The sequence below is a fragment of the Lipotes vexillifer genome, unplaced genomic scaffold (assembly GCF_000442215.2).
Source record: "Lipotes vexillifer unplaced genomic scaffold, Lipotes_vexillifer_v1.1 scaffold253, whole genome shotgun sequence".
NCBI classification, from domain to species: Eukaryota; Metazoa; Chordata; class Mammalia; order Artiodactyla; family Lipotidae; genus Lipotes; species Lipotes vexillifer.
Window position 1 is genome coordinate 3,920,870 of NW_006780322.1, and position 12,943 is coordinate 3,933,812.

Consider the following 12,943-nt stretch of genomic DNA (forward strand, 5'->3'; position numbering starts at 1 on the left):
CTACACATGTGTTCATCTGTATATCTATAGACATGTAGATATATATCTTTATCCCCCAGGCTGTCCTGAAATCTTTGCATGTCTCTTTTGGTAACCTTAACGTCGACCTTCATAATTATGCCAGACTCATAATTTTCACAGCCCATTGCCTGCCTAGTAAGCTTTTATTTTTAATAAAAGCAGCAATTTCCTTGGCATGAAGCTATTCCAACTAATTGGATGGGGCCAACCTGCTGTAGGTTGTTTTATCAGCCGAGAGGGGATGGGGGAAGGGGAGGCCTCTATTACTGCAGCATGGTGGGGGAACAGTTTATTAGCAGGAGAAGAAGCCTTCTTGCAAGCTAAGGTTGGAGCAAGGGCCCCAACCTGGGCTTGGGACATGCCTGACACGGTGAGTGTTGCTCGTGGTGGGTTTGGAGGAGGAGCTGTTTGGCTCTCAGCTTGTGTCAGCATGGGATTCAGCTGGGCCCAGTTTTCTGGGGTGACGGTTGAAGCCTTTTTAAAAACACTGGTTTAAAAAAGATCTGGCAGTTGATGTCCTTATGAAATTGTTGCTCTTTTCCATTTTCAGTACTGCTCTAGCTGGACTTAATCCGGGGCCTGAGTCACTGTCCCTCTGGATCCTTCCTTGTGGGCTTTGGTGCAGGATGGGAGATGCTTCTGTGCCCGCTGCCAGATCCACACCCTTGAGTCTGGTTTGTCTGTTTCATACCTGTGCCAAAGCCCTTGACTGCAGTGGGATGGAGAAATGGAGAAGGAGTGTGTGTGAGAGAGAAATCAAGAGGAATGAGGGGGCCCAGAGCTCTTTCCTTCCCTCTCAACGGCCTCTGCTGAACTTAGAGCCCAGAAACATTTTGTTCAGCTAGGATATTGTCTCATTAGAGGTGATGCTACCCTAAGCAGTGCCTTTTTTCGGAGTCTGAGTTGACGAGGAGGAGAAAAGGCAAAATTGGTCTTTTTCATCTAGGCTGCCCTTCTCTTCCCCAGAATTCATCCCTGAGAACTGCACATCACGCATGATGGTCTTTTTAAATGGAACTGAGGGCTTGCAACTCTGTATTCATTCATTTATTCATTCAGCAAACAGTTATGGAGTGTCTGTGATGTGCCAGGCACTGTGCTGGGCTCTGGGGAATATGATTTAAAACTCGATGCTGGAATTTACAAACTACTTTGAGAGATGGAAAACAGCCACTTAAAACAGAGCAATATGTGCTATCATGGAGATAAGCTTAGGGTGCAGTGGCCTCCAATTTTAGAGAGCCAAGAACTGCTTGTGGCAGGAAGTGACTGACTGAAGGACGAGCAGGAATTATCCAGGTACGGTGACGGCATGGACAAAGGCTCAGCTAGGTCTGGCAGTGTTGCCCTCTTTATGTTCTTTGACTATAACTGAATTTGAGTATGTGGTTCTTAGAAATATGTAGCTGTGTAAGGAGCCAGTATACAAAGTACTTGTGAAGAACCCACCAAGTACAAAGGCATTGCTAGGTTCTGGGAAGGATATAGGGAGGTTTAAAGTATGATGCCTGCGTTTAAGGAGCTGTCAGTGAATTTATGAAAACAAGGCAAACATTCACCCCTACAGCAGCACGGTTACCGGGGCTGTCTGTGGAATCAGGTAGATCTAGATTCAAATTCTGGATCTGTTCTTTACTAGCTGTGAAACCTTGGGTAAGACATTTCAAACCTCTGTTGAATCTCTGTTTCCCTATGGCACTCCCAAAGTGTGGAGCCTGGGTCCAGAGTGTCAGCATCACGTGGGAGCTTGTTAGAAATGCAGATTCAGGCCTCGCCCCATAACCTTGGTTGTGGGGCTTTAACAAGTTCCTGGAGAGATTCTGCTGCAAGCTAAAGTTTCAGAACCACTGCCCTACGGAGCGGTCTTGAATATTAACTGAGGCAATGTATGTAAATTATTTAACATTTTTCAGATGTTCAATAATTGGTAGCCATTATTTCTCAGCCAGGAGGAATGGGGGGCAATGTGAAGGCTAGTTTGACTGCAGCAATCTGCGGCTTTCCTTTCCCCCAGTGTGGGTAGACACAGCCAAATGTTCTTTGCAGAGGCATCAGCAGCTCCTTAAAGGGTCAACAGATGTTTTGGGTAGCCATGCTCCTTCCTGAACCCTCTTTGCTTTGAGTCCCCAGGTGCTGACCTAGCCACCAGTCCCAGCCAGTGTTGTCTTAGCATGATGAGAGTCATGCATCAAAGTGCCCAGGGCAGTGGCCAGGCAGTTCAGGGAGGGATGATGTGCTGGGCTTCAAGCTCAGACCGTTACCATCTCATCTCACTGACCGTCCCTTTTTCCCTCGTGTGGGTTTGGTCTGTACTTTACAGTGAGGAATTGCAGGAGCCCCAAGGAGTGTAAGGCAGGAGAGTGCCTGGGCTGCCATCTTTCCATCAGCGGCATCAGCCCCAGTCACCCAGTTTCCCTAACTAGTCCAGTGTGGGTTTGTCTGTCTGGGGGAAGTGAAGGTTTTAAGTCACGAGGGGTCTGGCTTTGTGTAGGCTGGTACAGGGGAGGATATTTTCTCTCTCGCTTCCTCAGTGAAGATGCCATGATGAGATGCTAAATCATGTGTGAGGTAATAGGCGTGTGTTGTCAAGGGAAGATCTGGTTTAAGCTTCCAGAATGAGCTCAATGGGAAAAGTGGAGCAATGCTCAAAGGAGGACTGAGAGGCTATGCTTTTGTCATATCCCCTTAGCTATATGAGGCCTTACATCTAAGCTCCAGACAATACGTAAATGTTGGCTACCTGCTGTGTCCAAGACAGCATTCCTGAACCTTCTGTATAAGGTGGAGCAGGGGGCCCTTCAGGAAAGTTTTCTGACCTACACTAAAGGAATTCAGGTCTAGGGCTAATGAGAACTACTCAGTAAGTCTCCATGTCAGTAAACTTTGACAGTTTCTCCTACCTACAGTGCAAAGTAGTAAGGCTTAAAAAATACGTGTGAAATCACCTAAACCAAACAAATGTGTGTGCGTGTGTGTGTATGTATGGCATAAATATGTATTGGTGGTATCAATATGACGCATGCATGTATTCGTTGAGTGAATGTTTGTTGGTGCCTTCTCTGTGGCAGGTGCTGTGTTAGGCTCCAGAGCTACTGGGATGAATGGGACTTGGGCCCGGCTCTTAAGAAGCTCATAGACCAGCAAATAACGCTACGATAAGTGTGCAGCACTTAGCATGGTCCTGGGTGTGGAGTAGGTGGTAAAAAGATGTTATGAGATGATAAAGTGCCTGGGGCTGAGGGTTTCCAGATGAAGTGTCATTTGAACAGGAATGGAAATTACCCAGCATATGTTCTGGATGAGGGTTACTCAAGCCTTTCTAAGCAGAAAGAATAGCACATGCAAAAGTGCGGAGAGGGGAGACAGTATGGTGAGTTCTGGGAAAACTGGCTAGTCTGGTGTTATCATTTTGGTTAGTAGAAGCTTCCCTTCCAGAGTCAAGGAAAGAAGGACATGCTTGGTAGAAGGAAGTTCTTTTACATTTGCTCCCTGGCTGTGCGGGCTGCTTGCTTTCCCCAGTGGCCCTGGGCCTTCTGAGTAACCATTGGCTAGCAGTCCAGTGTGTACTGCTTTGCTCTATGCCTCAGCCCTTTGCCAGTAGTGGGGGCGAGGAGGTGGCTGGGGAAGGAGTGGTCCCGAAGGTTCAAGGAGAGGCAAGAAGCTCGAAGCAGAAGCAGCCGGGGGAGTGAGAAGATCAGTGTTACAGGAAGGAGTGGACAGGGGAGATAATGAGGGTGTTTGGCCCAAGCAGAAGGTATGTTGGAGAGAAAAGAAAAGGAAATAAGGCCACGGAGAGCTTCAGCGCCAGGCAGGGAGGTTGGCTATAAGCATGTGAGGTCTTCTCTTGATGCAGACAACCAAGTTGACCCCTCTCACTTCAGATGTCTTTGCCTGCTGGGAAGTCTGGTTTTTTAGTGGCAACTGCAGATTTTCAGGGGGTGGCTTGTGAATGGTGTCTTCTTCCTGGCTTCGGGCATGATGACGGTTATAGCTTTGCTAAATATAGCCAAATCTCGAATTCAGAAATGAAATCTAGAATAAGTCATTGCGTGGTCAAAGCCTTTCCTTTGGTCTTTCTAACAAAGTCACACTCATTTAATGAGAGGTCATGAAGAGAGAGAAACAGTTTCATATGGGTTTCGAGAGGGAGGGTATGGGGGGGAGGCATACACTTGTACCTCGGTAGCTAAAACTTCATGTAGAGTACACAGGAAAACTTGGTAAATATTAATAAAGAACACATGAAAACACACTACTGCATCAGAGCAGTCATTTTACCTTGCAGTATTTGAAAGTTGACACTTGAGACAGAAAGGGGACTCACCCCACCGTCCACCTTCATCTTGTCCTCTTCAAAGGATAGATGCTTTCTGAGCTGTGCCATCTGCATCTTTAAGAGCCAAACAATGATAATCATAGAAATGAAATTGTCTATTGAAGTGGCACCCGGCACTTGACGTAGCAGAGCATAGCCTTCAGCTTACTTTTCTGGAGCCATCTTTTGGTGTGTTTGGTGTGGTGGCCGTAGCACTGCAGTGTGATTGGAAGGCCCAGGTTTGTTCGTTCATTCTTTGCCGTGTTCAGTAACCGTGCCTGTGCTGGATGTCATGCAGTGATTAAATAAGACACGGCTCTGCCTTAAGGAACTCACTATCATAGAACTTCAGACACACGAGCAAATAGCTCTATGTGCTGTGATGAGGGACGTGCAAGGGCTAGGGGACAGACGTGAGGGAGCCATTCATCTTGTGGGGTGAGGAGTAGTCAGGGAAAGCTAAAGAAAGTGATACTTGAAATGTGTCTTCGAAATAAGAACTTAGTACTAGATGGACAGGGTCAAGAGAACATTCTAGGCAGAGAGAATAACCAAAGGCACAAAAGCAGGAAAGTACCCTGCTTGCTGAGAGCTGTATGTTTTGAGACAGTAGTGATCTACTAGTGTCCAGTGCTGTGCAGGCCAATAAAGTAGCCACTAGCCACATATGGGTATTTAAATTTAAATTATCTGATATAAGATAAAAATTTAATTCGTCAGACACAGTAGCCACATTTCAGTTGATTAATAGCCACATTTCAGTTGATTAATAGCCACGTGTGGCTAAGGCCTACAGTTTTGGACAACACAGATGGAGAAAATTTCATCATCAGAGAAAGTTCTTTGGGCAGTGTTGGTTTAGAACAATAGTCTTTTAAACTTTTTAGGTAGAATAACACTCAGTTTACAGACATGCTCTCTCTTGTTTATTTACATTATATTCATGGCCTGCTGTCATTAGCTAATAATCTGAAGGCGTAGTATGTACTTACAGTGAAGTTCACCATTTATGATAGTGGTTGCACATCCATACTTTAATCTCAGCAAGGTTTCGGTGAACTTCTTGTCATATCTTATTAGACTGTGATTGTTTCTGCGTTGTAGCGTGACTGATGAAGAGGACACCGGGATAGAAATCAGGCCCTGCCATTCTCTTCTTGCTCACGTATGCTTGTGTTATCTTTATCCAAGCTTTCTTTGCAGGAATCTTTTTAATCCCCTTGTTTGTTTTATGAGGGCTAATCCATTTAAAACAAATGTAATCAGTAAACGCACTTAACCAAGCACATGGACTGCAGTACCTCTCAGTACATCTCAGCCTTTGCTCCAGAGCTTCTGCTCTTCCCCCAGGATTCCATCAGATTTGTCTGAGATGCGTGACTGACATTTGGACTTGATGGAAACATTAGAGATGGACCGTATATTAAATATTAGTAAAGATAAAAATCTTATTTTTTAAGATGACAGTTAATATAAATAGTCTCATATTTTCTTTCTAAACCCAGTGGATTGCTTTGTGTACCTCTGTTTGGAGACCACTGGTCTAGAGCAGTGGTTCTCAACCAGGGGCGATTATCCCCAGGTGACATTTAGCAACATCTGGAGACATTTTTGATCGTCACAGGATCGCGTAACACTGGCAGCTAGTGAGTTTAGGCCAGGGCTCCTGCTAAATGTCCTACAGTGTACACGATTTCCCCACCCCCAACAGAGAATCATCCAGACCCAAATGTCAGCAGTGCCAACGTGGTGCAGCATGATGTGTCAGCCAGTATGGGGACAGAGAGGAGTCGGGTGGCTCAGAAGGGTCTAATTTGCTGTGTGACTTCAGGCAAATCACTTAATTTTAAAATTTATTTTCTCAGAATCAGCAAGCCAGCAATCTTTCTTAACCTATTATGGTTAAAAACCTCTATGTCATTTTCTGTGTAAAACAGCTACTTGTAGAGTAAACCGGTAAACCAACGGAGATAGAACGGCGAGTCTGTGTGGGTCCTGGCTGAGAGGAGTTATAGCAGGACTCTCCACTGACGGCATGTGAATTATGAGCTTTAAAAAATTCTCCCCATATTCCCATATCTGAGCAACCCCAAAATGTGGTGGAAGCATTTTCTGACTTGAATTACTCAGAGCGAGGTTCAGGTGGGGAGGAATATTAAAGGTCAGAATGTTATGAGAGAAGATGTTGGTAATCCTTTGTGTAAGGAAGAGTCTAGCACTTGCAGCTAAGGGTCTTGGGTTCAAGTTCTTTCACATCTGCTACTTGTCGGCTTTGGGGAAGTCATTTAACTGTTGTGAGCCTTTGCTTCCTCGCTGTAGTAAACGTCCTTCCTACCTCTGTAGGGATGCTGTGATCGTGAAGTGAGAGGCTGGAGGTATAATGCAGAGAGCATAAGAGACAGCTTGCCCTGAGCATCTAGCATATTCTTTACCAGCTCTGTTTGAGGTGCTGTGGCAGAGAGAAGTAATGGAAAGCTTGGTTCCTGGCCTCCCAGTTGACGTGATGTGACCAACACGCAGGAAGCAAGTGCACCCCACAAGACAATAGCTATTGAAATGCTGTCATGTGTGGTGTACTCTCTAAATTGTGGAGGGGTGGAGGGGAAGGAGGGCAATGAGGACTGAGATGGTTAGGCAAGATTTCCTGGAGTGGGATTGTTCTCAACTGTGAGTCTTCTCTGGAACCCCTCCTTCGAGGAACCTTGTTTTAGGGAACATACCTAGTTCAGCACCTTTGCACATGTTATATTCTTAGTAAAGTTGGAGTATTGCAACATTTTTAGTCTCTTTCGAGGAACAGCGTTGCCTGCATAAATAAATCATATGTTCTGTGTTTATACCCAAAGCAAAAAAGCTTTTTCATTCTTTGTGATTTTGGATCAGGAATAATGAGTATCAGCACGTTAAGGCAATACCGGCTGCAAGATTTTGTGCTTACTTTCTTCCTCCATTATTATCTTTATTATTATTAGTCTGTTATTTTTATTATCATTTAGTCTATTATGTATAAACAATCTCAGTCCTTCTATTGAGTTATGGACAGTTGTTAGAAGGAGGAGTCCTTCTTATGAGTGAGACTTCTACCTTGGCAGAGGGTGAGTTCCCCAAATTGGAACAAAGTTAAAAGAGTAAAAATTTGGAGTTTCATTTGAGATGTGCTGTGAGTGAATCAGCTTGAGCTGGTCAGTTTTCTCCTTGGGCTCTGAGTGAACCTTGGCAGACAGTGGAAGGCAATGCCAATTACATCTTGACATAGCCACACGGCGGGGGTTCAAGAGACTAAGGAAGCTGTGTTATTTATGATTTCTGAAGAGCCAAGAGACTGCTGGATGAAAGAGTTTATGGCATCCCTATATATTATTATAATAGAAGGCCAAGCGAAGCATTGATGTTGGATTATCATTTGTAATTATAATGATCTTAAATAATGATGCCTTTCATCTAGGACTTGAATCCTGGAGAAAGCGGTATAATGCCATGTAATTTGTTTGGTGCCTGTTTTTAAGGACTTATAGCTATTGTACTGGGACCTTTAGAGTAAGAGAAAGATTATTGTCCCTCTGGTACTGAGCATGAATTTGAGAACAAAATGGAGACTTTATTACCCGGGGACAGGAAGAGAGAAGAGGACTCAGACCTCATCAGTTGGGCCCTTCCAGCTTTACAGAGGTGGCATGTCTCCCACTAGTACCCTCGACTCATCATTTTCCCTGGTCAGTGAATTTTGTTGGTTCAGGAAGTGCTGATTATCTTACAGGTTTGTTAGACTCGTTTAATTTCCCCTGGGGATAGCCTAGCCCTGTTCCTCAGACCTTTGTCCTTTACTATTTTTAGAAGCCTGGGAATCTTGGTGGTGGGGGAGTGGGCAGTGTTGGAAGAAATAATTCCGTCTGGCTTTTTGGCTATGGGAAAATCTCGGTTTGGCAGGAAGGTGTAACTCAGTAATGATTGGGGAAAACCTGATGTTCAGTACTGTCTTTCCTCCCTGACTCCCTAGGTCAAAGGGAACACGATGATGTTCTCCTTAGGAGAGGATTTTCAAGGTTAGCATCACACGTGGTGGTTTAAAAGCATGGGACTTGGAGGTGGGCAGCCCTTGGCTTGAATGCTGGCCTGGTCCCTGTGATGTTGGGCAACTTACTAAGATACTGGCTTATCATTGGTAAAATACGGAGAATAATCTGGGTGGTTGTGAGGCTAGATGAAATTATGCAAAGCACTTAACGTAGTGCCTAGCGTGTAGTTAGTAGTCTGCAAACAGTAACTCTTAGTATTTAGGTGCCTGAATTTTGTTTTTATCAGGCAGTATCTGGTTTGCTGTATGTAAAACCTGGTGGAGCTAGAGTCTTGCAGATAGATGAATAGATAATATTTATAGATAGAGAGATATCTGTATCTATATCTTTCACAGTATCTATTACAAACCCCAGGATGAATAAGGAGTCGAGAGAATCTCAGATTTTATTTTATTTTATTTTTCCCTGCTTGAAAGCCACCTGTGTTAGGATAATTGCCCCAGCCTGTCAAGTCACTGTTAGTATGATGGCCCTCTCTGCCTGAGGAACTCCTGCCCACAGCCGTGTATCCACTTTCAAATCCTTGTGCTCTAACACTGGTCTCCTGTTTTCATTCAGGCCTGTGCCCCGCTCATCTCCTGTGAACCGTGGATTTAGCTCTTTCCTGTGCTCTACTGATAGTGTTCCCCGCATCTGGGATCCCTTCCCCCTCCCCACCCACCTACCTTAATCCCGCCTAACCTTTGTCCTATCTAGCCTCAGTACTCAAACCACAGCTGTCAAAGTGACCAGTCCTTGCTCCTGTCCTCTGGATGCCTCCTCACTCTGACCTGCAAACCGCTACCAGAACTTGCATCTCCCTTAACCTCAGCCAGCATGCTTTTTAGTCACAGCAGTGATTCCTCTTTACCTTTTCTGAGCATTTAACAGTGTCTCCTCTTTATTGTCTTAGGCATGGCTGGTCCCTTTGCTTGGAATGTTTTTCCTGATCTTTCCATGGCTGGCTGTTTCTTGCTATTCAGATCTCACTGAAATCTCACCTCAGAGAGGCCTTTTTTGACTATCCAATATAAGGAACCCACCATGTTTTTATTTTGCCACGTAGCATGTGTCAACTGATTCTTCTTGCTCATTGTTTATCTCCCCCCACCAGAATTTCACCTCCATGAAAGCGGAGCCTTGGCTGACTTGTTCGTTGCTCTATCCCCAGTGCCCGTGTAGTGCCCGGCACATCTGCGGAGCTCAGTGAAAGCCAGTTGAATGAATGAGTGAGCACATGAAGGAGGCAGAAGGAATGGCTGAAGATGTGGATGGAGAATCAGGAGAGAGTGAGTGGGGAAAGTGAATACTAAGTAGATTTAAAAGAAGGAGGGTGTGGCTGTGTCAAGGTGTAAGAAATCAGAAAGGTCACAATGAGGGTGGAAGAATGTTTCTTGGATTTGGAAATGTGGAGTTCGTTCGTGAGCTTTGTTAAGAGCGTTGGAAGTGGAGCCACGGAGTGGAGTCCAGGTGGCAGTGAAATGAGTGAATGGGAGGTGAGGTGGGTGCTGAGTCAGGGAGGAATTTATTATTATTTTTAAATGGTGGAAGAGTCTTGAGTACATTAAGCAGAAAAGAAGTGGCCAATCGGGAGGAAGCTGGAAATGAAGTACGGGGGGATTACTGTTGGAATGGGGCTGAGGAGGTGATGGCAGGTCATGGGTGGAATCATCAACTCAGGTGGAGGAGATGACCTTGGACAGGAGAAAGGGCACTTTATGCAGTGACCTGGAAGGAAGAGGAGTAAGAATGGGAACAGAGGAGAAGAAATTGGTAAGCTTTGGCAAGTTGAGGGAGTTCTTGCCTCATGTCTTCTGTTTTCTATTGAATGCTGTGGGGTGGGAGTTGAGTTGGGGGGTTCAAGAGAGTAAGGAAGGAGGTGGAGGAATTCCCTAGGTTTATGGAGAGAAGGAATGACAAAGAATAAGAGGAAGAATGGCCTGGTCATATGGAGAGCCCATTCGAGATGACTCATCATAGGAACACATGCTTTCCTGACCCTTGGGGGTCTATCTGTTTTGAAAAACGTCCTATTTTGGATTGGGCATTTTCTGAAATACATTATTTCCTGTCTTCTAAATTATATGCCACAGAGGCAGCATAATATAGGTGGAAAGTACTCCTGATCTGAATCTGTCTGGTGACCACCAGGCCCTGTACTCTGGACAAAAACCTTCCCAGCTCTGTCCATCATCAGGTTCTTGTCTATAAAATCAGGACGAGATGACAGTGAAGGTTGCTTTTCAGCTCTAACATCTTAACCATTCTCTTATTTCTCAAATGCACGATTAGAATGTTACTGTTTTGTTATAGATCTGTTAGGGTCTTTGCTTGCTATGGGTGAGAGCGTTTGCTCCTGAATAAAGTGGCCCTGGGTTGCTATGCTTCTTGAATTTCATGTTGTGCATTATGGTTCCCTTCTTACGAGATTGTCAGCCATCGCTTCTTACCGCTACCCGAGTGCCTTCCTGAATTAGCGCCTCTCTAATTTGCCGCTTTTAATCTGCCGTGGACTTGGAAACTAGATGACTAAGCTTGTTAGACCCGTGTGTAACAATAAAGAGGCTCTTAGTGAGCATTTGAGGGTCTCGTCTGTGATTAAAGTGCATGAACCGCTGAGCATGGGCTTCATGTCTCGTTGGCACAGAAACCAGTTTTTTATGTCTCTTCTGCTAGAAACGTTGAGTTCTGAAGGCATACGAGTTACCATTTGGTATTTATTATTAATTAAATGTGTTTAAAGCCTTTTGTCTGAAAAGTTGAGTGTCAGTGCCGTCGGGCCTTAACCCATTTCCATTTTCCTTTTCACTTACTATCCCTTCTCCTGCTGTCTCCTCAGTCCCTTCTCCACACGTTCAGTGTAAGGCAGTGTTCTAGGCACCGTTATAATATTATTTTAGTCATTCAGTTTTGATTTCTTTGAAACCACAGAGAAGTTTCCAGGATTATAATCCACTGTTCAATGCTGTATCTGTTTATATCTCAATAAGCGCCCTGCTGGAGACCCTCAGATGGTGTTTGGGGTTGGACCTGGAAGACGGGAAAGAATGAAATGAATGCTAGCTCCACATATAATCTTTGGGAGATATGGAAGAAAGCAATCCAGAAGTCTTAAAAAAATTTATGACAAAAATTAATCCATAGTATAGTAGAATAATTAGAAGATAAAGCCAGACAAAAAGAGAAGATATTATCCATAATCCCATAAATTACCTTTGTTAACATTTTGGTGTGTACCTTCCAGACGTGCATTTTTTAAGAATAAGAATATGCTTTGTCTGTAGTTTGCTTTCTCACATAGCAGTATATCCTATCTTTTTGTGTTAAGCGTCTGCATCAACAGTTTTAGTCCATTGTGTGAACGTTTTGTGATTCGTTTAACCAATCTCCTGTTAGTCATTTAGGTTATTTATAGCTATTACAAAGCAACCGCAACGAGTATTTTTTAAAGCCTTTGGGTACTTGTTCTATTACTTCCCTAGAATAAATTTCTGAATGTGAAATGGCTGGATCAAAAGATATGCATATTTTAGCTTTCAGTACATATTATAAAATAGCCTCCAGAAAGATAAAACCAATATATATTTCCACCAGAAGTGTTATCTTCTTATGAGGTTGGACATGTTTTCTTTCTTTTTCTTTCTTCCTTCCTCCGTTTCTCTCTCTCTTCCTTCCTCCTTTTCTCTTTCTTTCTTTCTTCCTTTCCCTCTTTCTTTCTTTCCTTCCTTCCTTCCTTCCTTCCTTCCTTTCTTTCTTTCTTTCTTTCCTTTATATTTCTTCTGTGGTGAATTTTTTGTTTCTTTATTCATTTCTGTTAGGGCATTCATCTTAATGATTTATAGAAGTGCTTTACCTATTTAACATATTAATACTTTGTGGGTGTGTGTGTACACATATCAGTTTTTTTTTCTATTTTGTCATTTACCTCTGTTAAGGTGGGGCTTTCGCAGATATTTAAAATTTTTGTGCAACCGAGTATGTAAATCTTTTTCTTTATGATTTTGTCTGCAGTCATACTTGGAAAGGCCTGAGAAGAAAGATAGCGCCTAGATCACAGAGATCTTGTGAGTTTGAACTTTATCTTCGAGCAATAAGGAAGCCATTCAGACTTTTAAGAGGGGGATAGCATGATCAGATTTGCAGTGTAGTTAGATTTGTGGAGGATGACATGAGGTAGCGGAGTCTAGAGCATTTAGGAGGCTGTTGCCATGATCCAGGTGAAAGTCAGTGAGGGCTCAAGTGGCAGAGTGATGATAGAAACAAAGAAGAGTACAGATGAATATTAAGAGGTCATATCATCAAGACTTGGTGCTTGACTGGATTTAGAGGTTGAAGGAGAGAGATGGAATCAAGAATGATTCTAGGTTTCCAGTTTGAGAGCCCAGGTACGTGAGATAGAAGTGACACTAACTGGGACTTCCCTGGTGGTCCAGTGGTTCAGATCCCACGCTTCCACTGCAGGGGGCGCAGGTTTGATCCCCGGTTGGAGAACTAAGATCCTGCATGCCACACGGCGCAGCCAAGAAATTTAAAAAAAAAAAAAAAAAGAACT

General features: G+C 43.9%; 1 protein-coding gene across 1 annotated transcript in view; it reads left to right on the forward strand.

The window, feature by feature from the left end:
- The window catches only part of AAK1 (AP2 associated kinase 1), a 159,166-nt gene that overhangs the window by 993 nt on the left and 145,230 nt on the right, over window positions 1–12,943 (forward strand). The gene's annotated exons all lie outside the window — the stretch shown is intronic.